The sequence below is a fragment of the Lathamus discolor genome, chromosome 3 (assembly GCF_037157495.1).
Source record: "Lathamus discolor isolate bLatDis1 chromosome 3, bLatDis1.hap1, whole genome shotgun sequence".
NCBI lineage: Eukaryota > Metazoa > Chordata > Aves > Psittaciformes > Psittacidae > Lathamus > Lathamus discolor.
In genome coordinates this window covers 133,692,395-133,714,710 of record NC_088886.1, presented here as the reverse complement: position 1 = coordinate 133,714,710, position 22,316 = coordinate 133,692,395, and the positions used below count along the sequence as shown (strand labels likewise).

The 22,316-nt window shown below is 41.7% G+C and overlaps 2 long non-coding RNA genes across 7 annotated transcripts in view; one reads left to right on the top strand and one right to left on the bottom strand.

Moving 5' to 3' along the window:
• Window positions 1-1,059: 1,059 nt before the first annotated feature.
• LOC136010541 (uncharacterized) overlaps window positions 1,060-22,316 on the bottom strand; it is a 31,241-nt gene continuing 9,984 nt past the window's right edge. Inside the window, exon 3 of one of the 2 annotated variants that reach the window (XR_010610920.1) lies at window positions 1,060-1,180. This is a non-coding gene — a long non-coding RNA (uncharacterized LOC136010541). Of the gene's footprint in view, window positions 1,181-19,901; window positions 19,976-22,316 lie in introns of those variants that run through there. The other variant, XR_010610922.1, reaches the window with a different exon arrangement.
• Window positions 3,759-22,316, top strand: part of LOC136010539 (uncharacterized) — a 36,625-nt gene continuing 18,067 nt past the window's right edge. For 3 of the 5 annotated variants that reach the window (XR_010610914.1, XR_010610915.1, XR_010610917.1), the window contains exon 1: window positions 6,789-6,967. This is a non-coding gene — a long non-coding RNA (uncharacterized LOC136010539). Of the gene's footprint in view, window positions 3,844-5,274; window positions 5,310-6,788; window positions 6,968-22,316 lie in introns of those variants that run through there. The other 2 variants (XR_010610916.1, XR_010610918.1) reach the window with 2 other exon arrangements.

The following is a 22,316-nucleotide window of genomic DNA, read 5'->3' as shown; positions in this document are numbered from 1 at the left end:
CTGAAATGTTATGACACCAAATGATGAGATATTGTTTGACAGCACAGTGAAAGGGAAGACAAAATCCTCAGTACTGTGGTGGTTCCCTGTCAATCCCATTTAGACAAGCAAGAACCTTTTCCCAGGGATTACTGCAGACAACAGCTCTAAATCCACCATGATATTTATTGAGTATATGTATTAAAGTCTAAGGCACCATAGTTCAGAAAACTTATCTTCAGAACACTGTTTGAATGGTAAAAAATTGCCCCCATGGAATAAACCAAACCATAGGTGATCCCATTTGCTCCATTTTGCACAGGCAAAGAAATGCCTGCTGCCATATCCTGATAACCCTGCACTCTGGTGGACTAGAAAACAAAACCAGGAGATTATAAAACACAGGACCTTTCTTGCAGAATGTCCTGCCAACACCTTCAGCAGAGGGCAGACCAATGTAAACACAATCTGCCCTCATATACTTATTATATACATATATACTCATGTACACATAGAATCATAGAATACGGTTGGAATGGACCTTAAGATCATCTAGTTCCAACCCCCCTGCCATGGGCAGGGACACCTCCCACTAAACCATCTCACCCAAGGCTCTGTCCAACCTGGCCTTGAACACCGCCAGGGATGGAGCATTCACAACTTCACTGGGCAACCGATTCCAGTGCCTCACCACCCTTACAGTAAAGAACTTCCTCCTTATATCCAATCTAACCTTCCCCCGTTTAAGTCTGAACCCATTACCCCTTGTCCTGTTGCTACAGTCCCTAACGAAGAGTCCCTCCCCAGCATCCCTATAGGCCCCCTTCAGGTACTGGAAGGCTGCTATGAGGTCTCCATGCAGCCTTCTCTTCTCCAGGCTGAATAGCCACAACTTTCTCAGCCTGTCTTCATACGGGAGGTGCTCCAGCCCCCTGCTCATACTTGTTTGAAAGTATATTTAAATATAGTGTCTCATATTATAATATGTAGGTTTTTGTTAATTTTCTAAGTTTTAAGAATACTTACAGGATGCAAAGATTGCGATTAGGTTTCACCTGAACTTACTCATTTAACATGATCTTCAAATTCATAGTTATATTTTTTCCAGTGAGCAATTTACTCTTGGTAGAAGGACTTGCGCCGGTATGAGTTAATGTGCATGATTACTTTGTTCTGCCCCTCTTGGGGAGGTATGCTCCATCTGTTTGTAAAACAAAGATAATGGTTACAGACAAATATTTTTAAGTTTAGATACTTTCATTCCACTGAAACCAGCCTGACCTATGTATGAATAAAGACCAGTCACAAGATCATAAACCTGAAGGATTTGCTTATACAGAATACATATTCAATACTCAAGCCTTTTTTTTTTTTTTCTTTCTCTGAGTTATGGTAGACTTCCAACACTTTTTCTGGAGGTTTTAATCAGTAATTTCTCCTCTAAAATTTACTCCATACAATGTTCAGCTGTATAATAGCTATAAATAAAAGGAAAATAATAGATAATGGTACCATATCAAGATCTATTTAGTAGTCAAGATTTAACAACACCTATCTACAGTACTCATGACATGCAAATGTTTTAGTCCTTCCTGTGAGAATGAAACAATGTGAAGAACCCAAGCTAATTTCTTTGGGTTTCAGACAGCTGTGGATGAGAAATAATTTATGGTCCGGTTTTGAAATCATGCCAGCAGGAGTTTGCTCTTGAAACAGATGCTCCAGTATACTGTTAGGAAGGACATATATCTCATGTCATCATTTGATGGGAACCTGGGAAGTCTCTTCCCCTCCTGCTACAGTTGTCCTTGTGAGATAGCAAACATGTTTTCTGGTCACTGTGTGCTCTGTGAATTATTTCTCTAAAAGCTTATTTATGGAAAACTCAGGGATCTGTTTTCTTAACTCTACAAACCTGGAGGTTGAACCAAATCATGTTTGTTAAATAAAACAAGCCTCAATGTGACACAGATCTGAATCTTTTTTAATAATTTAAAAATGTTACATTAATTTTGCAAATAAATAAAAACCCAAACCCACAAAGGATATTTTTTTATCAAACCCTTTGCTTTTGAGAAGATACATAAAAATATAGAGATTGCATTTTTTTCTAATGTACATAAAAATGAGATGGCCCAGCAAATTCAGGCAAAAGAACCAATGTTTGTTTCAGTTTTTACCTAGACCTCTAACTCTCTAGGAGCTCTGTGAATGTGGGGATCTTCACATTTCACATCATCTCCTGCTGCTATGTCAGCATAGAATCACAATGGTTTGATGGTTTGGGTTGGAAGGGACTTTAAATATCATCTAGTTCCAACCCCCCTGCCATGGGCAGCGACATCTTCCAAAAGACCATGTTGCTCAAAGCCCTGTACAGCCTGACTTTGAATGCTTCTTGGAATGGGGCGTCCACAACTTCTGTGAGAAACCCGTCCTTATGTCTCACCATCCTCATAGTGAAGAACTTCTTCCTTATAACTAATCTAAATCTACTCTCTTCTCCGTTAAAGCCATTACCCCTTATACTATCGCTACTTGCTCTTATCATCCTGAGACATCATTTACACATAATTGTTGCATTCATACATAATTGCCGTTCATGTTTCAGTGATTGCCTTTCTTTTCTTTTTTTTTTTTTTTTGAATTAGAAAGCACCTCCTTACTCCATAATGAGAATTACTTAAAGAAAAAAAAGAGCCCAAACCACCCCCCAAAACCAGCCTTGCATTGCCTTTTACTTTTGCAGTAGAGCTAGCAAGGGCACAGAGTATTTTAGTAAGGATCCAGTTCTGAAGGTGTAAGCCACCCTTTTCTGCACAACTTTGACAATACCTGCCCACAGATTTGTTTCAAGCTCACATTACTCAGTTACTACAGTTTCTTTCTTTCTAGCCTCAAATTCAACCCCAGGTTGCATTGTAATGTTTCCCCTCGGGACACATTGTGGTTGATGCCAGAGCATTCAAGTTCCCAAGAGCTTCTTCTGTACTTGTCTCCAAGTGAGACAAATAGAAGATGGATTATTATTTTTTTTTTGTAGGCTACTCATACTTTTCTAGTCAGCAGTGCTGTGGCTTCCTGAATGCTTTCAGGTAGAATAAACCATTTCTGATGTTGAAAGAAGCTTTCCACCCCTCCCCACCCTCCAGCAACCTGCTGTCATCCCACTGCTCCCCTTCTGTGGTGTTTTGTGTGGTCATGTGGAGAGCTGGTTATGTTTAAATCAGGAAAAAACCAAGAAAAGGTTGGCAAATAATTCATAAAAAGACAGTGAGGACCAGCAGCAGGGCCTGGCTCAGTGGTGGTTCAGTGCAGTGCCTGAAGGTCAGGCACCAGCTCCAAGGCTGGAACTCACCACTCTGATGTAGGTGCTGTACAGGAAAGGGTAAATAAATCAGTCACTGGAGGAGACTCAGGCAGGTCACCCCTGAGTTTCAGAGCCCAGATTCAGTTCTGGTGCCCAGCTGCCTACAGCACAGAAAGGGAATGTACACATAGATTCTATTTTGCAAGAACTGCCCAAAAAAGGTACATCAAATATCTTTTGCTTGTGGTGTGATTCGACACATGACATACCACAGTAATCTTCCAGAGGAAAGAATGCTTTCCTGGTATATATCTGATATAATTAAGGATGTATGACTTAAGTACAAGCTCCTGGCAGTGGTCTGAAGTGATACCACAGGACTGAGATACCACACTGTGGTTTTGCTTCCCATCTAAGGAATTGCAATATGTGCTAAAAATACTGTTGGGCACTTGGAAATGCAGGGTGTTATCACATGCAGAAGGGGAGACGGAATGTCAGTCCCAGTAGAAGTCACCACAGAAGAAGGAAAATATAGCATTGAGCAATTTAAGGTAAGCCTTTTTGTGTTGCCAGCAAGATAAGATGGGACTGGGTCGACATTCTTTATCCCTCTCTTGACTCTGTCCCTTGCAGAATAAGAGATGACCTGTTTAGAAGTGAGTCATGGGTAAATAAAACTTACATAGGTAAGCATTTGCAGCATATTAAGCGTCAGTTTTCTGCCACACATCATACCTATGATGAAGAAATTGAAGATGTTGCTTCCCTACCTGTGTTTTGCCATGGGAAGACACATATTTTATCTGGTTGAAGTCACTCATCTCTAAGGAGGAGTGGGAGGGGATGTTTGACATGCAAGGACCATGGTGACTCATCTTCCTCTCCAAATCCACTCTGTGCCCTGCCTCTGCTATCCCAACTCTGGGTGGCACACAATGACTGTGGTTTAAGAGAGCAGCCAGAAAAGATGAGATGTTCTGACAACCCTCTTAGAAAAAAATACCCATGGCCCTGTTTGAAATGGTGGTTACAGACAGTGGCATCTGCTGAATTATTTAAATTCATACATTCATGCTCTACAGTCATACAATCAAAAAAGAGGGAGCCAAGAAATTTATACACAGTTACTTGTGAAAGACAATAAGGTAATAAAAAAAAAAAGCTCCAGGTAAATAACAAACTAACCAAAGTGATTAGATTTCAGCCTTAGAGAGCTGTAAAGCCAACTCCTGCCCATTTTACCCTTATGAGTAGTTTCATTATACAACAATCTGCTTCTTAGTAAATTGCCAGTTATAAAAAAACCAATCAAACTTGTTCCTTTGCTTCTCTATTGTTTGGCATTTTAATAATTCTAGTCATAACCATTAAAACTTGTTCTTTTATACTTCCGTGTTGCAAAGTACTCTACACATTACTGTTAAGCTACTCAATATCCATTATTTGCCCAAGTGTCAGTATAGCACCCACAGAAGGGGCAAAGTAAATAAATGCAGAACAGGTGCACGAGCTGGATGATGCAACTGTCTGCTCAGTCTGCCCGTAGGAGCAATGTGGCTCCTCGGGGCCATGAGCGTGGATCCACAAAGTGGGACTGAACGAGTTCCATGCCAAAACATTGACAACATCTGATATGTGCAAGAGGGATGCTGAGTGCACAGAACTGCATGTCTTGCTGAATATAATACCATGCAAACACCAGCAGGGTTAGATTTGCACACAGTAATCGTTTATTTGTTATAAAAATAGATATGCTTTGCCATTGCATCTAAAAGGTGCGCTCCCAAAATTAACAGTAGAAAACCTGTATGAAAGTAAAGGTTCGTAACTTCAACAATTAATCTGGAAAAGTTACCCTCTGTTTTCTTATACTGTAAATATCAATTTTAGTAAAGTGCTGAATGACAGCTATGAAGGTTTTTTTTTAGTATTTTTTACTTTATCACATGTTTATGTTTATAATGACTCAATGCTACCAGGATAAAGGAGTGGCTGTGCATGCATTGGCTTAACAGTGGTGAGTTTTCTTGAAGAGTTGTTTGTGTATTTTGTACTATTCATGAAGTACGTAAGACTATTCAGAAAGATAGCTAAAAAATCATGATATTTCATATGCATGTGAACAATACTTATTCTGTGAAAACAATTTTCATGTGAAGTAGGCAACGTCTCTTTCCTGCACGATGGTACATTTAGGAAGTGGCTGTCAGTTTTTTATTCTGCCCATGAGAAGTGACACTCCAGAAGACTCCCTTTGTGCCCATTCTTCTCAGGAGCATTACTGAGAGGGCAACTGGCTCAGTGGTACAACAGCTCTGAAGTGAGAGATTTCACTCTACAGCCCCTGTGAAAGGGGAAAAGTGAGGTAAAAAAATATTAATTTGGATTTTTGTTGACACTCCCAAGAGTTACACTTGAGAAGCCAGCAGTGTTGTGTACAGGCATTATTCATCTCTGCTTCTGAAGCCCCTAAATCCATTGTGCTGAATGTTGTACAGAACTGGGATAAAAAGTCAGACCCAAAGGAAGCTGGCAATCTGTGTGTGATAGAACAGATGACAAATGAGTGCTAATGGAAGGAAATAAGGAAATAACTCTGCTATAGGCTGCTCAGTGATCTGAAGAATTTGTAGGCAGGGAAGGTGATGGGGGTAAAAAATCTTGTTTTCTAGCAAAAAAACTGTTTCCAAATAGAATCACAGAATGATATGGGGCAGAAGGGACCTTAAAGATCATCTAATTCCAGCCCCCATACCATGGGCAGGGACGCCTTCCCCTAGACCAGGTTGCTCAAAGCCCCATCCGATCTGGCCTTGAACGCTTCCAATAGAAGGACTTTTCTCAGTACCTTTTTATAGTCTAATTAGAAATTTCTCTTGACACTGTTGGGTATTTAGTGAGTTTGAAGTATTTAATCTTATAGATGAACTGTTGTGGAACCCTCTTGGATGGCCACAAAGTTGTGATCTATGGATTAATGAGGAACCCCTAGACCCTAGTGGTCTGTCCTAAGGCTGAATCTGGTCCCACCTGAATTCATCAGTGTACACTGTGATGGTGCTCTGTGCAGACAGAAACCCAGCACCTCTGGCTCTGGTGTAGATTTATCAAGAGAATAAGCCAGACTCTGAGATGCTGCCAGTGTCCATGAGCCATGGCAAATGCATACCAAGCAGAAGAAAAAGTCTTTTGGATCTTTGTATTGCCCCAAGGGTAACACAGTCCTGATGCAAAGTGGAGCTCCACAATACCCGTAAAAACTTACTAATGGTAACAGACTGCTGTACAAGTGAAAACACAGGTCAAGGACAGAAGATGTCCTTGCCTCAGTAGTTTTCCATTCGCTCATGATGCAAATGTCTCCAATGACTATCTGACTGTTCTCTTGGCTTGTTCTAGTCTTGTGGTCAAAGTACTAACTGTGATGAACTCGGGGTTCATGTGAGCTCAGCTCACGTGGTAAGTCAGACTCCAGACTCCCAGTCTGTGGGAGTAACTCCACAGATAGCACTTCCTTAAGCAGAGCTTTAGCTCTGTGCCCTTTGTTCTCTGCTGTATAAACTTGGGCTCATATAATTTAAGTAATTCTACTTTAAATTGGTTGGCATAGTGGAGTTTCTGCTGAAAGATGATTGAAAAAGGAGAGAAGTGAGTGATAGGAAGCAAAGCCAAACTGTAAGTGGTGTGAACCTTGTTTTCCTTTCCATAGTAAAACTAAATGTATGCAATCTAATTTCAAATGACAGGATGCTTTTGAAATATATATAAAACATTTCATTTTAGTAAGAAGAAATGCTAAAAACCTTTTTTGCTACCAAGCAGACATGTGGATGACGTTGGCTGGCAGTCTGATACAACACAGGGGTATCAAAGGGAAACTTTTCAAACTGCCACAGTACATGCTTTTTTTCACTTGTGAGTTTACTACTGTAAAGTCAGGCAAATGAGAAAAATTTCCAATGTTTTGGGTGGTAATAAATCTTCCAGCACAGTGTTAACCAGCATCTTATGCAGTTTTGCTGGTTGATATTACTCTATATCCCACGGTACAAATTGTTGAAACAGGAGAAGGGGCTTAGGTACACATTTCAAACATTTCCTTCCTAGTTTTGGTCAGCATCATATGACTGCATGAGAAAAATTGCAAGGAATTCATCAATAATATAAGTATTTCTCTCAGGTTTTAGCTTAAAAAGAAACAAAACCAACAAGTCTTCTTTCCCTGCTCCCCCTCCTTATTCCCATCTAACTGTTCAACAGACTTTGTGAGAAGCTTGGAACAATTTCCCTTTTCAACACTTCTAATTTAAATGACTTACTGGAAATGAATATTTCATGGCATATCAAGACTGTTCTTCAAAGCTTCGTCTCTTTAGTGCTAATTATTTCAACAAGACCTATACTAAAGGCAAATTCTGTCACTTCTCTATATTGTCTGCATTAACACTATAAAACTAGCTTCATATGGCAGTTAAAATTCTCATTTCTGGTATTCCCTCATTTTGACTTTTTAGTGTCTTCCACATAAAGAAGTGACACGGTTTGAAGAGGCGCAGGGTTTAGAAACCCTACAGGCAACCAGCTATGGCCTCATTAGCAAAAAAAAAAAGCAAGATTGCTAAAATTTAATCCTTACTTCCCTTTCTCTTCAAGCCAAAGCCACCTTCAATTTCTATACTGGAAATTCCCATAGCAGTACCTGTAAATGAAGTAACGCTTAACATTCCAGGTCAGTTTGAAATAGTTGCCTGAGCAAGGAAGCAAGGTCTTAGACACCCACGTTTGGAGTTAAACTTAGAGAATTTCCACTAGACCTCACTTCTCTTGTCATAGTAAAAACAACCCCAAAACAACCAACCTCCCCCCTGTATTACTTTCATAATCAGATGTGCCCAGAGATAATAAAATACTATCCCCCTCCAAGCCCAATAATTATGTCATTTAATCAAATGGAAAAACATGCAGTACAAAGCTGGAAATCTTTTCCATGTACCCTGGCCAAGGTCAAGATGGGTTGTGTACAACCTGTCATTTGGGGTATCAGTGTTTCAGACGTACTTTCAGAGGCTTTTACCACAGCTCCTTCATGCACTGTGCACACTGAGGCAAAGTCCAGACTCTTCTTCTCACCCTTTGAAATTCCCTCTTCTTCCTTTGCTCATGTTCAGCCTCCAGCAGCCTATCTCTCATCAGCTGCAGTTAGGAAAAAGAGTCTTCCTTTGTCCTGGCTTCTGCCTGGTTCTCAAAGTCTAGCTGAGCATCCAGGTGGATCCTCACATTGAGAAGTCAAATAACAAAAGCTTCTGCAAATGGTTTACAAAAGAACAGCACAAGGGCCTCATGGTCACATTCTGCCTGCCACTTGCTGGTGTTATTCTCCAGGTGAGGGCATTAAGCGCTGATGGCTACTCTGTATTGCCAGAGCAGCATAAAGTAAGACCAGTGCAGCCAAAGAACCGTAGATGATACGAGAAATTGGCAATAATTTCTCCAGACTACTCTTTGTGTCACTGATCAGCCTGAAGCTGGGGAAACACCTCAAAGGAAGACAGAGCCAGAGTTTCAGCCTTCCACTGTTCATCTGCCAGCCTCTGAGCTGAGTGGCGTAGATCAATTTTGTCTTTCTAAAGTTGGCATTCACAAGAACCACACTTCAATTCTTCAAATACTCAAGGCAGCTTTCCCCTCAGTACCTACATATGGCCTGTACTCATCCATGCTATGTTTTCTGATGGAGAACTAGAAGGCTTTGCGTACCCTTACCCATTCCCACAGCCAGTCTCCCAGGTGCCTAGCATCCTTATTCACAGTAATCGGTCATATAAAGCTGACAATTCAATCCCACTTTTATGAAGTTCAGATTTCTGCAAGGATGGAATTAACATCACAAAAGAACCTGCTGTTTATTATCAAGCCATATGTTTTGACAAGTTTATTAGTTTTGGATGTGGATCTTAACTAACTCCCATTCCTTGACTATTGCAAGAGTGACTTTGGCCTCTTAAACACTTAATAAACATGATCAAACAATGAACTATCTGAAATGAAAAGATGCTGTGGGATTAGCTCTGCATTTGAACTGAGCTCTTATTGTATTATTTAGCAAATGCAAGGATAAATGCTTGTAAGGTGGTTCTTTCAAAATAGCAAAACAAGTAGGACCATTTGGGGAGATGTGTGAGTAGGATTAAGTCTTACAAAGAAAAATCCCTCATGACATTATAGCTGAAAAAAACAAGGCTTAATATTTTCTATTTGTCCATACAAACTATTGCAACAATTTCTGCAACAAAGCTGAAATGTTATCTGCAGACAGCCATTGGGGTATGAACTTAATGTTTGTATGTATGAAGCACCCTGGCAAGCAGAGATGATCTTCAAATGCCAAAGATTGCTTCTCCGTTTTGCATTACAAAACATTTGCAGTAGTCCTACAGCATTAGACAGCACTGTTTATGATTGAGGGCCAGATTTTAATATTTGTGTTCATAGCTATTTATCTTTCACCCTAGCCCTTCCCAAGTTTTCCTTCATTTCATCCTGATTCTGTTGGGCTTGTGACCATATAAACTATATGAACAATTGTACTTCTGTCAGGCTAGTCACTGTGCTGGAACTGCCAGAATCTCACTGGGCTGATAAATTGTAGTTTGATAGTTGTTGCCAGACATAACAAGGATATACACTGATGTCAGTGAAGCTATTTGTGAAGCAAGGCACTGTGCTCAAAGGGAATGAGGGTATCTCACAGCTGATCTGCTTGCTAGGAATGTGGAAGTTAGGGGAGTAACAACAGGCATAAATATTGAAAAGTCTGTATGGTTAAATACTTACGTTGGGATTGCAAAATCCTGGAAGAGGGAACAAATGTATTAATTAAATAAAGACTGATTATTGAAAATGATTCTTCACATGAAAACTGAAGCAATGAGAAAGTATATATTCCAGCAGAATATCCATCACTACCTACCTCCTTCTGTTGAGACAATGATAGCTTAGGCTAAATCCATAGTAAGACTTAAATGAATTGGAACTCTTTTGCCTCTGTTAAAAACAACTGAACACAATGTAAGTTTGCCATCAGCTTTGGCAACAAGTTCTTACTTGTTTAAACTCCTGTGTACACACTTTTGACTTTTTTGTCATAGGGACTTTTAAAAGTCATTAATTTGGCTTTGCTTGCATGGGAATGATGCGATCTTGACAATGTGGAGAGTGGCATTTGAAACGCATTGTTTGCAAGGTTGTGCTCGGTGACAGCAGCGCTTTGATCTTTCAGACGCTTGAAACGTGGTCAGTCTGGGAAAGAGTGGAATAAATGAGGAAAAGAGAGTGATATTGGTCACTCAGCTGCCCCTACAAAGTCCTACCTGGCACATGCCCGAGTTTTCAGACAGGCAAAGGGCATGCCAGGATTGTACATGAACAGAAAGCCCAGGATGGATCTGGTACTGGACACAAGTAATTCCCACTTCATTTGCGATGCTTAACAAATTTGTTTCAATAATTTCTCTTCATTAATATTCTGAACTAAAACAATTCTTGCTTCAGTGAAACTGAAAAGAGGAATATTCTAAAAGCATGAATAACTGATAAGACATGAATAAAATTATTTCCATGTGTATGTGATTATTATAAAAGTGAGTTCTCTTTTAAAGAGAGTACTGTAAACAAATACAGGATCCAGTTTATTAACTGAAATTGGCTGGATTACAGTTTGAAAATAGGATACACATGTTGGCAATTACTATTTTTCACTATAGTTAGGCCTTTAAAAAGTATATTCATGGGTTTTTTCCTGTAGAAATTGTAGACTTTTTAGCTTGCCTTAATAGAAGATTTTGAGAAGTACCTTTTCAAAATGTGTATACAAACCTGACTTCTGAATCCGTATTCAGACATGAGAGGGCAGATCCAGACTCCATCAGTTACATGGGCTGGGGTAGAATTTAGAAAGTCCTCCAGACAGATGTGGTATACCACAGAGGGGGACTAGGTATAACTCTTTCAGTGGTTAGCATGCTTTCCTATAGCCTGTCACTCGGGCTATGAGACCAAGAGATACACGTCCTGTTCAATGAGAAGAGCTGTGTCAGTGCTCTGTTTCATTAGGACTATTGTATCTTGCAGGATGGTTGCTCTCATCGCATGGTCTGTAAAATGCTGACAAAACAGACCTTCTTTACTTCCTGTAGATGTTATTACGGGAACTTAAACAGCAGGCTCTTAGGTACCAGTTGCCAAAGAAAGATAGATTTTTTTGTTGTTTTTTAGAGTAGCTTTGTGAGAAAAAGCTGCTCTGCTTGTTATAAATAGAGGAACATGCTGCACAACAGCAGAATGGCATTTAAGACACTTGTGGGATGTCCAGGCCAAGCCCTTTTTTCCTGTCAGGCGGAGCCCTTGCTTTGCCCTGGGTCTGCTGTCTTGCTGGTCCATAACCCTTAAGCACTAGGCTGACGGCCATTCTGGAGCAAGTCTGTCTCAGAGTCAGAGCCTTCTCTTCCTGACACACAACAGAAATGTAATTTAAGTTCTCCACAAGACTTGCGAGAGCTCTGTGCTGCAGTGCACTGGTTAGAGTGGAGGGGGAAGGTTAGATTCCACGTAAAGGAACAGCAACACAGATCTTAACCAGAGCACCATATTGAGCCTTAAATGAATGATTAATGTTGTACAGTTTGGACACATGGCTGGCAAAAAAAAAAAGAGACAATTCAAAGATATTATTTATGTGATGGTTGCACTTTGGCAACTTCTGTGCACTTTGGCACAGAAACATGGTGGGATGGCTCCTATGACTGGACTGTTGGAATGGAAGGTTACAGGCTCTTTAGAAAAGACAGGCCTGGCAGGTGGGGAGGGGGAGTTGCCCTTTATGTTAGGGATAGGCTGGAGAGTATGGAACTCTGTCTGGGGGCAGGTGAGCAGTTTACAGAGAGTTTGTGGGTCAGGGTTAAAGGGAAAACAGCCGTGGGAGACATTACTGTGGGGATCTGTTACAGGCTGCCTGATCAAGGAGAACCTGTGGATGAAGCACTCTACAGACAGACAGGAAAAGCCTCACGCTCACAGGCCCTTGTTCTCATGGGTGACTTCAACCACCCTGACATCTGTTGGAACGATGGCACTGCACGGCACAAGCAATCCAGGAGGTTTCTTGATTGTATGTAAGACAACTTCCTTCTGCAAATAATAGAGAAGCCAACAAGGAGAGGTGCCATGCTTGACCTCGTGGTCACCAACAGGGAAGGGCTTGTTGAGAATGTGGTGCTCCAGGGCAGCCTTGGATGCAGCGATCACGAGATGGTTGAATTTGAGATTCCCAGGACAGTGAGAAGAGCGTGCAGCAAGCTCACTGCCCTGGACTTCAAAAGAGCAGACTTTGGCCTCTTCAGGAGCCTGCTTAGTAAGGTTCCATGGGATATAGCCCTGGAGGGCAGGGGGGCCCAAGACTCTTGGTTTATATTCAAGGATCACCTGCTACAAGCTCAGGAGTGCTGCATCCCAACTAGAAGGAAGTGCGGCAGGAGGGCCAGGAGACCTCCTTGGATGGATAAGGAGCTGCTGAGGAAAATTCAAATGAAAAAAGAGGTTTATAAAAAGTGGAAGCAAGGACAGGTGGCCTGGGAAGAGTACAGGGATGGTGTCCGGGAAGCTAGGGACCAGGTTAGGAAGGCTAAGGCCCAGTTAGAATTAAATTTGGCCAGGGATGTTAAGGATAACAGGAAGGGATTCTACAGGTACATAGCAAACAAAAAACAGACTAGGGACAACGCGGGTCCCCTGAGGCAGCTTTTGGGAGAACTGGCTACACAGGATTTGGAGAAGGCTGAGGTTCTGAATGACTTCTTTGCCTCGGTCTTCACTGGCAAAGGCCCTGACTGCACCACCCAAGTCTTAGAAGGCAGATGCAGGGACTGTGAGAATTAAGACCTTAGGCCCACTGTAGGAGAGGATCTGGTTCGAGACCATCTTAAGAACCTGAATGTGCACAAGTCCATGGGACCTGATGGAATCCATCCGCGGGTCCTGAAGGAGCTGGCGAATGAAGTTGCTAAGCCACTGGCCATCATATTTGAAAAATCATGGCAGTCAGGTGAAGTTCCCGACGACTGGAAAAACGAAAATATAACCCCCATTTTCAAGAAGGGGTGAATGGATGATGCAGCGGATTACAGACCAGTCTGTCTCAGCTCTGTGCCTGTCAAATCTTGGAGCACATTCTCCTGGAAGGCATGCTAAGGCACATGAAAAACAACAAGGTGCTTGGTGACAGCCAGCATGGCTTCACTAAGGGGAAATCCTGCCTGACCAATTTGGTGGCCTTCTATGATGGGGCTACAGAACTGATGGACAAGGGTAAAGCAGTTGATGTCATCTACCTGGACTTGTGCAAAGCATTTGACACTGTCCCACACAGTATCCTTGTTGCTGCAGCAGGGAGGAATCAACACGACCATTGTGATCAATAAGCACGATTCGTTTATTGGGCTTCTACCTTCGGTTAATATAACAGTGAATATGCGAATACTAGGCACTTGATTGGTTCTGGCACAAATAAGGCATTGCGTAAGCTCTACACTTTTGCAGCTACACCGTGCACCCCCCCACCATCCTCCTTCTCATGCACTTATCGCTTAGTGTCCTTGGCTGTGATTGGTCATAGTATGTTGCTGTTTGCCGGTGTCCTTCATTTCCTCATTATCTGGTGTGAGAGGTTTGCACCATGTTCTACACAGATGTCTTGTTTCAGCTCGTTGATGGGAACGTGACCTTTTTTGACAAGCCAATCCCCCACACCTTGTCTCTAAATTGGAGAGATATCAATTTGATGGATGGACCACTCGGTGGATAAAGAACTGGCTGGATGGCCGCACACAAAGAGTTGTGGTCAATGGCTCAATGTCCGGCTGGAGACCGGTAACGAGTGGTGTCCCTCAGGGATCGGTGTTGGAACTGGTCTTGTTCAACATCTTTGTCGGTGACATGGACAGTGGGATTGAGTGCGCCTTCAGTGGGTTTGCCAATGACACCAAGCTGTGTGGTTTGGTTCATATGCTGGAGGAGAGGAATCCCATCCAGAGGGACCTTGACACGCTTGTGAGGAGAGCTGATGCCAACCTTATGAAGTTCAACCTCGACAAGTGCAAGGTCCTACACCTGGGTGGGAGCAACCCCAGGCACAGCTACAGATTGGGCAGAGAAGAGATTCAGAGCAGCCCTGCGGAGAAGGACTTGGGGGTGCTGGTTGATGAGAAAATGAACATGAGCCTTCTTCAGTGTGCACTCACAGCCCAGAAAGCCAACTGTATCCTGGGCTGCATCAAAAGGAGCGTGACCAACAGGTCGAAAGAGGTGATCCTGCCCCTCTACTCTGCTCTTGTGAGACCTCACCTGGAGTATTGTGTGCAGTTCTGGTGTCCTCAACATAAAAAGGACATGGAACTGTGGAAACAAGTCCAGAGGAGGGCCACGAGGATGATCAGGGGACTGGAGCACCTCCTGTATGAAGACAGGCTGAGAAAGTTTGGGCTGTTCAGCCTGGAGAAGAGAAGGCTGCGTGGAGACCTCATAGCAGCCTTCCAGTATCTGAAGGGGGCCTATAGGGATGCTGGAGAGGGACTCTTCACTAGGGACTGTAGCAACAGGACAAGGGGTAATGGGTTAAAACTTAAACAGGGGAAGTTTAGATTGGATATAAGGAGGAAGTTCTCTCCTGTTAGGGTGGTGAGGCACTGGAATAGGTTGCCCAGGGAGGTTGTGAATGCTCCATCACTGGCAGTGTTCAAGGCCAGGTTGGACAAAGCCTTGGGTGAGATGGTTTAATGTGAGGTGTCCCTGCCCATGGCAGGGGAGTTGGAACTAGATGATCTTAAGGTCCTTTCCAACCCTAACTATGATTCTATGATTCTATGTTAAGGAAATGCATGGTAATCCTAGCACTAATCCGGTACTGGGCTATGACATTACAAGGACATAGGCAGCAAGTAGGAACATGTCTGCAGAGATTATTAGGGATGATCATTCACTCTCACAAGTCAAGGACTTTGTGTAGCAGATGTAGAAGAAAGAAGAGGAAACCCATGCCCTGGACCTCTGTTTCAAGTCCATGATGATTTTCAAAGAATCCAATCAATGATGACAAAGTGTTTTGAAGACATTATGGGAGCATTTTGGATTTTGTTAGTCCAATCCTGGCATAGCTAACATGCAGGCAGGAGAAAGACAGACCTTACTTCTCCCTTCCCATCATGCAGCCTAGAAAAATGGTGAATTATCACAACAGATACAAACAACACCACAAATGAACATCCTAACTGACTCCAGTACTGGTGGCTCACAGTTAAATGAGTTAGAAAGACGTGAAGATAAAAAGTCAAGTTTAAAAGCTAAAGCTACAGCAGCTCCACAAGTAGAGGGATGCCACAGTTCAAGCATTGTTTATTTCAACCACAGTTTACCACATTTCTAGTAGGAAGGATTCTCCCAGTGAAGAAGCTATGCCACTGCTGTCAGTGAAGGAGCTATGTCACTCTTGTCCCTCCTTTCAGCACAGCAGAGACAAAGATGGCCAGGTGATGGGTTAGCTTAGTCTACAGCACTTCAAGCTTCACCAGAGGTGTAGCAAGGCATCACTTTTCAAGCAAAGACTGGGATAAAATTACATCAGATGCCATACCAGTCTTCAGCTGCCCTGAGCAGGCCAGTAACACAGGAAAACTCTTTTCCCTATGTTATAACTTTCCCCAGAAAACCTCAGATTATTGTTTGGTGCCAATTCTAATGTCACTGTTTAACAACATGAAATGATTTGTTATTTGCAAAAGGAATGGAGTTAAAATTGAAAACATTATAAATCTTGCTAGAAAAAAATGGCCAAATTACATGAGATGGAAGTATGTCCTGAAAACTCTTTAAAGTCTTAAAAATGCAGTATGGGGAGAGAGATGCCATCCACTTAGACCTTTAGTCCTAACCACCACCATGACTACACTAAACAGCAGAGTAATCAATTTAGGAGGCATCAGAAAACATGGGGGGGAAATGAGCAAAGCACCCAGCGAAGCCAGTATTCCCACCTCTCACTGTGCTTCATTTTGTCCTACAAAGCCAAAGGTTGTTTTCTTGTTTTCATAAAATGAAATCAAGCCCTGCCCTTTTTTGTTAGAAAATGTTGATCTTTTTACAGCAGCCGTCTGCTCAGACAAGCAGAAAATTTCAAACAAATCTTTGTAACAGGCTCTTTTTTACTGTAAGACCAAATAAATGGTTGAGGAATTTATTTCTTGGAAGAATGAGAGAAGCATTTCTGCTCTGCCTCTGCGTTTGTGGCTGTTAACTGGTGACAGCAATTAAAAATTATTGCCTTGTAAATTGTTTCCATTACCAGCCTGGTTCATGTGTTGAAGGAAGGCAAAGGTGAGCAGGCCCACACCAGTCAGTGGATTTCTCAGGTTGGCAGCCAACACTAGCACTATTGCTGTTATGTATTTCTCCCTGTGATGGATGTGCACTGGAGCTGAGCTCCATCAGCCTTTGCAGGATGAGCACTGGCATGCATCACATATCACGGAAGCCCCAAAGGGCTGACATGATTGACTCCACTTTGACATGTCCCAGTCTTTGCTTCATGTTTGGCTAAGCCATAAGCCATCTAATGGCCTTATCAGCCAGCTGCAGAGGATTAGATGGACATCCCATGACTAAGGTTTCACAGCAAGCCTGGGCAACTCATGGTGGCAGCAGCTCTGGCGCGTGGGGAGCTGAACCACAGGGTCCCATGGTCCCAGGACTGCATTTGTGCACCCAGGCTTTACAAAACAGCCATCTGTCACTGTTCAGACACAGGGAATTTGGATGGGTTTTGGCAGCTGGCTCCAGTCCTCGTATGCATTACACTCTGGATGCGACCAGACTGTAACCAAACTGTTACAAGTCAGTGATAGAGACTTTGGGAACTGCTCCTGAGACATAGACCCTTTATCACAGCGAACCCCAAGCCAAGAACTACAGCAATGCATGGAGAGATGCATTCACCTTACTACCTATAAGGTATTAGTTTTGTGGTTCATACAGTAAGCAAGGTATTATTAATAGCAAATGTGACCCTTGCTCTCAGACATAGAATTTGCAAAGCTGTGAAGCCCAGTGTCTGACACTGTAGAAATCACATCAGAGATGACCACCAAAACTGTTTTTAACTGGTCATTCTGGAGGTGTTTCCAAATCTGAAAGCCTTTGTTTGGGAAATCTTCTAAGTTGCCAGGTGACAATAAGGTTACCTAAAATAGAATTTAGAGAATCTGGGTGCTTTGTGCAAAAGTGAACAGATAGGATCACAACCTATCGTATGCTAAATACCTCTGTTATTCAGTGACCCCTCGAATTTAATGTTAATATTTTCTAATGCTTGACTTCTGTTATGGTAGGAATTATACTACTGTCATTTGGTCAACTCTAGCAACTATTATTTTTGTTAAAATCAATGGAAGCAAGATTTGCTGCAAACCTATTTACAGCAAAGCCAACCAACCAACACACCCAGACAAACCCCAAACCCTGTAATTTATAGAACTCTTTCCCTGATGCAGTTTGTGCACAGCTTCATTAGAACCATGAGGGTATATCCTTTTCAAATCCTTTTCAAGGCTGAAGAAGGCAAGTGCCAGATGGAACATACTTTATAGTGGATCTATGCTGACTCTTTCTAAGTCATTTAAACTTTAGCAACTGTTTGAGATGTCTTAGGTTCTCTGATTATAATCTGTTCTTTTCAGCCCAGACATGGACGTTCTCAAACTGAAACAGTTTTCCATCAACACTGCAGAGGATTAAAAAAGGAAAATGTCCTTTCTCCCTTACACAGTTAAGGGAAAACCCACAACGAGGAACTGAAAACCAACACTCTGCTTTCACAGAGAAATTCCAAGAAACAGTCTTTAAGAAGGATGAAATGTTAGACAGTTTTCAAGCCTATCTCAAGCAGGTATCATTGTAAAAATGGCTACAAGGCGCTTTTGTTAGTGTTACAAATTTAACTGGAAGCAGAATTTTGTCACAGCAATGACGCTGCTACTGCAAGTGTTTTGCAATGGAGAAGGAAGCCTTAGTAGCTGACAAAACCATATATATATAGTGAAAGAAATGGTACATTACCCAGGTCAGCATTATGTTTCACCTCTGATTTCCTTCTCTTTTTCCACACCCTCTGCACATTTCTTTCTTGCTGAAGGCTGTAATTCTTGAGAGAGGAGGTAGTGAGGCTCTGTACAAACGTAATAGTCTAAACCTGTCTTTTTTTCTGCAGATAGAGACCCAAAAATTCAATGATTTACAAGACAACACCTCTGCTTGAGGCCTTCTTTCAACTTATATTAATTAAAAGTACGTCCTTGATACAAAGGGGAATCAGTGAGGTGGGAGGCATTGCATTCTATTTAGCAGAGAGCAGCATAATAGATGCAATTTAAAGTCCTTCTATACTGTTCATCTCTGATGGTATAAATTTAGCAAGTGTTAAAAGGTCTAATGCCTGTAAAACTTAGACATGTTACAGCAAGCGGAAAAAAAAAGAAAACCAAAAAGAAGGGGTGATTATGAATTCTTTTAGGAATCTGTCTGAGGAAGTGATGGGTGTAGCTGCAGTGTTCTTTGGCTTTGGTGAGTCTAGAGCAGGAAGTATTGTGGGATGTCCCTGGGGAAACTTACAGAAACAAAAGCTAAAAGTCAGAGAAAAATACAGATAAGAGAACTGATAGAAATCCTTGGGAGAAATTAATCTCCTATTGGAATGAGAGTCTAGAAGAGTAATATCTTCCTTCTGGAGTTAACAGTTTATTGCGGAAGAAGAAATTAAAAGCTATAGCAACGATGGGCCCCCCAAAGCGGTTACTTGGACCTCTAACAGAGAAACAATAGGAGTTTTCTTTTTTTATTCTGCCAGTTTGTTAGTTATGGCTGTAATGGGAATTTAGGCAACAGAAAGAATTCCTAAAACACTTGGGGAAGCTGTCAGCATTTTGCGATTGAGTATTATTTTGTGATTTATACAAAAAGAGTGGGACTCAGGACAGTCTGAATCTTACCCTCCTCACTGCTGACCCCAGAGCCACTCCTAAGGTGGTGCTGTGAAAGTCTACATTTAGTACTGGAAAGATCGATCACTGACAAATGTGGTTTCACAACATGTTCAAAGTAGTCATGTGGCCTTGTGTTGGACTTCTTTTTCTAAAAGCAGAAGTTACCTGCTTAGATCTATTCTGGAACAGTATCATTGGTTGTTTTCTGGGTATTCGGAAAGTCCTGCTTTGTTTGCAGAAATAGAGAACAAACAAAAGTAATTAGCCAGCTTCAGCAAAACTATGTATTTGAAGTTGGAGGAAAATATCAGGATAACTTCTTGACTGAACATTTTGAGCCAGCCTACCTCAAATGGTGGAAACCAGAGTCAAGTTCAACAATGCTGTTTTGCTAGCTCCCAGTAACTGACCATCTGACTCTGGGCTGAGCTACCCCATGGTCAGACCCCTGGCAAGGTATTTGCTCCCCAGATGCTGCGGAAGGGTGCAAGTGACCAGTTGCCCTGCAAATAGACATTTTAAATGTAGCTTCAGCATCTGCAAGTGGCGGCCAACACCTTCACCAATTTTGCAGGAATTCATGTTTATCGTGTTAAGTTTCCTGAGGGAAGAAAGAGACTAGAATTAATCCTCTTGAAGCCATTTATTCTGCTGCTGCAGCTTTTTTAAGCATAGAATTTATTGCTGTAAAAAAAAGACATGTGCCTAATGCTAAAGTTGCAGTGCCCAATGTTTTATATCCCTGTTTACTTTGCAGTGTCATTCAAGCTCCAGTGCTGACTGGGCCAAGTAGTCTTAATAATAACTGCTTAATAACATTAGGCCAGCTTCTCATGAAGCTTCCACATGAAAAATCCACTGCTGGCAGATTGAGGAGGGAAGAGGTTTAGATAAAAGTCCTCCCTCTTGCATAGACATCTTTAGGATTGTTTGTGGACCTAAACATGTGAAGAATATAGCTTTCACCCACAGATGGCGATGAACACAATCTATGCCTTCCCAAAGATAGAAAACTACATATTTAGACTCAAAGAAATGCCAACATATAGCTTGTGGAAAGGGATCTAGTTTATGTCGAAACAGTATAATCAATTTGGCACAAAAAAAGTGAGAGTCAGATCAGTATCTACCCATTCATCAGGCTCCTGAGAACCAGGAGAGCGCAGACTCTGAGAAGAAAACTGCCTCATCCTAATAAGGCAGAGCTGTTTGCTAGAGACATAGCCCGGATGCCTTCTATATGAACTAATGCAAGCCATCAGGAGAGCTGCTTCTGTGTGGCTGAGGAGCAGTATCATCTTTCCATCAGTAACAAAGTATGACCGTCTTTGCAGGATTATTTGTGCTGAGTTGCACACAAATGCTTTGCTCATATGCGTGCTGCATGAAAATCTCATGTTACAAGAAAAGCTTCTTCCTGGTGTCCTGGGTTACCCTCTGCGTCTCCTTCAATATGAAAGCACAGTAAGGAAAAAAAAAAAGCAGCCATCATGACTGAATAGTAAGCATTTTTTCTGCACAGGGAATATAAAATTATAGCAAATATTTGAGTTATTTTTGACTCAAAAGCAGTAAGATGATGTTGCTTCTTAGTTCGACTTGTCAGGCCCTTTGTTTAGATTTAACCTGATATGACTGAATCCTTTCGAAATAATAGCTGTGCTTCAGAGCAGAATCAACAGCTCAGAAGAAGGGCATCTAGCCAAACAGCCATGCGTCTGCCTATTGCTGAGTGGAGGCAGCAGGGTGTCCACTCAGGTAGGAGCTGCTGCTTATGTATTTTGAAGAAATGCCTTTATTTCTTGATGTATTTATAACATTCATACCCAGTACTTTAATGCATTTCAGGGAGAGCCATATCTCCCTGCTGACGTCAAGAGAAGCAGCTGAAAACAGCGCAATAACAATTTCTGGGTTTTAAAGCAGGCTCTGTGTCTGTGCAGGAAGGAGAAGATTTCTTGTTATAAACAAAAATAAGAAAAAAGTCATTTACAAAGAAGAAAGTAGATCATGACAAAATTATTCATGTTTTGCTGTAGCTCTTCCATTCTGTTGCCAAAAAATGATCCTTCCTACAGCAAGATTTCCATCTGAATTATTAGGAGATTTCCTTGATTAAGGACTGCAAGATGTGGCTTTTGCACCAGAACTTCATTTTGGCCTCTTAGCATTGTAGGCTTTTCTTATTCAATCAGAAATACCCAGTATATTAAAATGAAAATGAACACTTGGCTACATCTACCAAATCTCACTGTTTTCTCTCAATAATTATAAACATCTACCCAAAACACAGAGACATTTCATGCTTTTGCAAAGAACCTTTTCCTACTGCCTGCAATAATCATGTATGGCACCACTGGTTTCCTAATCCCGCTCCATGCCCACCTTCCGGATTTCTTCCTGGAAGAGGGTATTAGTGGCTTTACAGAGAACAAGGAATTGTGGTGAAGGTAGGAGAACATGCTGTGGTGCTCTTGGGTAAATAAACAGTGTGATTGAAAAGATTTTGTTTAAACAGAGATGTGTATCTCTGAGCAGAAGAAAGCACAAGCTTGTTTGACTTGCATTTTTATGAGGTGGTTTGCTTATCGTCATTGAGGCTCCCTAAAGTTTGGCTGCAACTAATCCTCACTTTGGAGGAGATACTCCCATTTGCTCATCAATTATTCAGGAAATGATGGCAGCCCTGACATTCACATGTGGAAAAGGGCCTCCACCACAGACATGCTGGTTAATATAAGCAGCTCCTTTAATAGTAAAAATACAAGATACACAAGAGGTGCACTAGACCAAGCACCCCTATAGCTAATAAAGCAGAAAAGAAATGCAATTTTGAAAGGTACTCTAAAAACCCCTTCTAATGAATGTATGTACACAATTCAAGGAAAATTATGATGGGTATCTATGATGTGCCATCTCCTACAGGTATGCATTACCTCTAC